Raw genomic sequence first — 5637 nt, 5'->3', positions numbered from 1 at the left:
CTCCCTAGACTCGAACCTCTGACCTTGGGTAGCTCTGATATAATGTAACGGGTCGAGTCCTATTAGACTGCGCACGCAACTACAACGCGCCCACCGCGCCAAAAAGGCTGGCACAAGATATCAGAGCTGCTGATATCGTTGCGTAGTTGATACATAAGATAGCCACCGCTATCTGTACTGTAGCGGGCTACCTAGCCCGTTACAATTATAGTAAATTATTAAAGTATAATTCTAGTAACTTATCTAGAGCAATATATAGAATAACTAAGATAAGCATATATATTACTAATAGTTTCTTAATTACCTAAATTGCTATAATAGTAAAAGCTATATTAGCTCTTTTTTACTAAGGCTAAGTCTATAGAGGTCGCAAAGCAGTAAGTAGTTTTAAAAGCCAACTTTAACCTATTTTCAATTAAGTAGATTACTAAGCTTAAGCTAATCTTCTATTTAAGAGGTTAAAAAGATTTAAGGGCTGATATATTAAAAGAGAGAGGTATATTTCAGTAGTGCTTATATACTACTAGATAAATCTTTTAATCTACTAAGTTAGAAGGCTAGTGAAAGCTTATATCTTTACCTTTCTTAAGTTACTAAGACTATTTTAGTAGTACTAACTGCCTAAGTAAGTGTAGAGTAGGTTTCTAATATTATAAAGAATTTAATTAACACTTACTAGTATTACCTTTTTATATAAAAGATTTAAAAAGTAATAATTTATAAGTTATTAATTAAGGAAAAAATAGATAGAAGTTCTATCAATATAAAAGTAAAAGATAGTAAGGAACTAAGTAATAAGTATAGCAATATATTCAAGCTTCTAGTAAATACTGAATATAATAATAAGTATTGAAGTATTTTAGGTAAAGCTGAAGACAAAGCTAGTATAAAAGAGCTACTACTCCTACTATAAAAGTATAGAAGACTAGCTTAGTACTATAATAATAACTTATAATAAATATCATTTTACTTATTTCTAATACTTATATGATTTTATAACGCGCCTTACTTATTTATGATAACTAGATATAATTAATGAATTACATATTATTATATAATTTTTTTATATAAGTAGTCTATACTTGGTATAAGGACTCTATACTTAAGTACACCTATGGATAGTATAACTTAACTTTATCTTTACCTGATACTTATATAACTTAACTCTACCTCTACTTATACTATAGTTTACTTAACTCTACCTTTACTTATAGTCTATATAACTTAACTTTACCTCTACCTTAAGTTTATATAACCTAACTCTATCTCTACCTAACGTCTATGCGACCTTACCCTACTCTATACCTATCTCAGGATCTCTATACCTATTCGCTAGTCTAGATATAAGAAGCTACTACTTAGTAAAAGAAAATAGTGTGGAGGTGTGGTGTGGAACTGCGATGTCTTCTCAGTAGAGGGAACAGAACTATAGGTTCTTCCCCTTCCCATAGGCTATGGGAGAGGGGAGAGGGAGTAAAATATATGTAGTTGGTTCTTCGAGTAAGATGTTTCTCTAAGAGATATTGTTTATTAATTTTTCCCTACTAACTTAACTATTAATTTATATTCCTTCTTAAAGGTAAGTAGTGCTTAGTTAGCATAAAGGTTATAGTAACCTTGTGCCTTAGCATAAACCTTCTAAACCTAAGAGCTTAGCCCTATTAAGCTTACCTCTACTACACACCAAATACCCCTCTCTAAAGTACCCTCTAGTTCCTTCTTAGTTGCAATTTGTTTACTACCTCTATCTGTCCTATCCCTTACGTCTAGCTATCTTGTCTTCCCTGCAGCTTCTATACAGATGCTAGGTTCTCCGCCCCTAACCTAGCGTCTGTGCCTTACTTCTGTGCTCCTTTCCTTAGTTAACTACTACGCCTTAGTTACACACTTAGACTAGTAACTTAGCGTAATAAAGAGGAAGAGTAAAGCAATTGCAGTAGCAATAATAAACTAGAACTAACACCAGAGCTACGATGGCGCTAAGCTAGTGTGCAAGGAGGCAAATTGTAAGTTAAGAAGGACGACCTCCTAGACTAAGACATTAGAAGGCCTATAGCCTGCGCAGCTGAGTTCTTATTAGGTTCTAGCGTAAGTTCTATCTATAGATAGTTAATTGCGTTAGCTTTAGAGAAGTCCTTATCCTATTTAATCTTGTCTTCTACCTTATCTAGATGTACTCTATTATTTATAAAGCGTAATTAATCTAGTATGCCTTGTGTAGAGTTAGTATAAAAAGCATCTTATTTTAGCTTTATAATTAATAGTAGTAGGCGTTTTGGCTATCTAATTATAGCATCCCTAGTATCTAAGATAAAGTCTTAGATTAACTCTACTATTTTGTTTATAATCTCCTCTTAGAACTCTTTTTACACTAATAGATTATTCTAATAAGCTTGTTTAACTAAGGCCTTTTAGATATAAGAATTAAAGTTAAACTTAACGTTAGCTAGAAAAGCCCAATTATTTCCACTATACTTATTTAGGTAGCTAGATAGAGAGCTTAGAGGTACTATAAGCGTCTAATAAGCCTTAAGGATATCTTTATAGGTTCTTATAGCTAGTACCTTTATTACATTATTACGCATAGCAACATACTAAGGTAGAATTATATAATAGTTCTTAGTAGCTAGCCCTATAGAGCTATATAAGAGTAGAGGGTTAGTAATATAGGCTTCTCCTTTCTTACAAGGTGTGCGTCTCTATTGTACTTTAGGAAACTATTTCCTAAGCTCTTTAGGCTAGTTAACTATATCCTTCTAACCCTAGATTTCTATGCTAGCTTTCTTTATACCTCTATCCTTTCTTTACTTTATATACTCTTAAATATGCTTATAGAAGCCTTCTATTACTAAGGTGCAGTTCTTGTTATCTTTATCGTCTACTAAGACACTTCCTCAGATTATGTCTACTTCTAAATCTTCTTATATAGCCTAAGTTAGGTTTAAGTTAATATAAGTAAATACTATCTTGTTACTAGGCTTTGTAAACTTAGTGTAGTATAGGTATAAGACTAGAGTGTGCTCCTAGCGTAGTACTGCGTACAAGAGCTAGTACTTAATATTAGCGTAGATAATCTATTAGACTAGCGAGTAGTACATCACACAAGACTATGCTAAGTTCTCTTGTCCTTAGATGTAGCGTTAGTAGTAGTTGTATATTGTAAAGCTCTTATTAATTAATAGCCTAATACCTTTCTTCTATAGCTATATAAAGCTGTTTACTATAATAGAACCTTTCTCCTTATGTTACTTATAGAGTAAGTTCTATCCTATTATCTTACTAATTTTCTCTTAGTCTAGCTTATTAAAACATATACAAGGCTTAGGATAGTAGTAGTAGCTAGCTAGGTTATTATCTTGTTAGTATTAGTAGTAGTGCTTAAGTAAGAGACTATCTATAAGAGGATCTAACTTAATTTTTCCCTATTATAGCTTAAGTATGTAGAGAGCTAAGAGGGTCTAGACTATTAGGTCTTAGTTAAGGTTATTAGTAATAAGGCCTATGCCCCTAGCAGCAGCGATAGTGTGGGTGTAGCATATGCGGACCGTCTAGACCTTCCCTCCTTAAGCGCAGCATTCTTAGTACCACGCACTATAGAGGATAACTCTCTCTAGGTTCGTTAGAGGTTTATATTAATTTACAGCTTAGCACACAATAGCGAGGAAGGGGGAGCTCTTATTAGCACATTAATAGTCTTTCTTAACTACCTCTTAGAAAGCATTATTAATCTTAGTATTATTATTAATTATAGTATTATCTAGTGTTTAGTTAATTTGCTTAGTAGCTACTTAGTCTAATAGGTAGTTGCGTGTCCTTATGCGTGCGCTCTATAGTAGAGGTAGATTAGGGAAAGTAGTTCCTGTAGAACCACAGCGCAGTTCTTAGGCCTTCTTAGTAAGGGCACCTACCTTCTATACTACTAGGGTACTAGCGTAGATAGTCTCTATCTCTAATATTGCTAGAGTAGTCTACTAAGACAGTGTCTAAGGTGCGCTTAGTAATCTAGTAAGTGGCTAAGAAGGTCTAGAGCTAATACGGATTCAGGCTTTATGTAGAATAATTAAGCGCCACTTTAGGTGGCGCTTTATGCCTTAGCTCTAGAGTTCCTTGTTACTAACGTTCTCTGCTATGCGTAGTAAAGTAATATTGCCTATAGTTAAGAAGTTATTAGTGATCTCTATCTAGAAGCCACAGTGTTAATTTAGGCTTCTATCCTTATCACAGGTTTAATAGTTTAGGACTATCTTCTTAGGGTTATATGCGAGGTTGTTTAGTCTAATACCTACGTTAGCCGCTATCTTCCTTAGCTCTACTACTTATTCCAGTAATATGCTCGCTAGCTTTACGTTATTAAAGTTTTATGAAGCGAAGTTGTATAGTTCTTAATACACTATTTTAATCTTAGACTAGTTGCCTATATTAATAAAATAATCCTTCTTAACGTTGGGCTATGTAGCTTAGAGGTAAGAGTTAAGATTAACTAGTTCTACTATATTCTTTAAGTCTATACGTCTAAGGGTGATTACTATATCTATAATTCCTTAGTAGCTAATAGTAACGCTTAAGGTGTATAGGACTAAATATACTTCTACAAAACCTAGTTTCTATCTCTTAATCTTCTTTAGGGCGCTTAAGATTTCCTAAACGCGCTTTTCCTGCACATCCTTAGTAGTGCCTAGAATTAGGTATTATTCTCTAAACCTGGCCTTGCCCCCGTACTTAGCTATTACCTCTAGCATGTCTTTGAAGATAGCTCTAGCCTTTAGGATTGTGGCTAGAACTTAGTTAAAGTGGATAGTGGCGTTACCTATCTAGCTATCTATTATTACCTTCTTCTATAGTAGACTTGCATTCCTTAGTTGCTATATCTATTATCCTTCTTATTGTAGGTTACTAAATAGAGTAGGTCCTATTGCTAAGAGCTTAATCTTATTATTAGTGAAGTTAGAGAAACGCGTGCAGAGTTTAGCGGGAGACGTAGGTAACGTGTATAGTACTATTGCTGCTAAAGGTCTACTAATCTCTATGTTGCTTATTAGCTTTAACAGTCCTAGCGTCTTTAATACTTCTAGACTTGCTAACTGCGCGCGCTAGCGGTTTAAAGTTTACAGGTCCTTATTAATTAATTCTAAAGTCGTTAGGGCTTGCCTCTTACCTTTAGCACCACTTATAGTATTTGTATTATTTAGGCAGTTCTTAATAATGTTCTTAATAGAGTAGGATGCGAAATTGATCGTAGGGTGGCGAAAAAGAGAGCGGGGGCGGCGTGTCCTTCTATATTCACACTAGCTTAGCGGTAAGTGTTTACCTTTACCTTTACCTCCACCCGCCCTAACCTACTTTTCTTATCGTGATTTCTTCTTCTAATTGTATTGTCTAATAATCCTAGACAGTTATTTGCCACCTAAGTACCTACTTCTGCGGCCTATTGTGCTATTAGTCCTAGGGCAAGTTGGCAGGGCGCAGATGCCAGTGTAACGATGTTACAACTTCGCCAAGTATTGAGCCAATCCCAGAGCCGGATCGGAGGAAGTACCTGCCGCCCTTCATCAGCCATTCGCCCGAGGTCGGATCCGAATTCGGACCCGACTAGGATAGGTATATATTGAGACACTCCCTGTAGCTAGCTCTGTAGAC

This window comes from Exserohilum turcica (assembly GCF_000359705.1).
Source record: "Exserohilum turcica Et28A unplaced genomic scaffold SETTUscaffold_15, whole genome shotgun sequence".
Classification (NCBI taxonomy): Eukaryota; Fungi; Ascomycota; class Dothideomycetes; order Pleosporales; family Pleosporaceae; genus Exserohilum; species Exserohilum turcicum.
Note: the sequence above shows the minus strand (reverse complement) of the source record.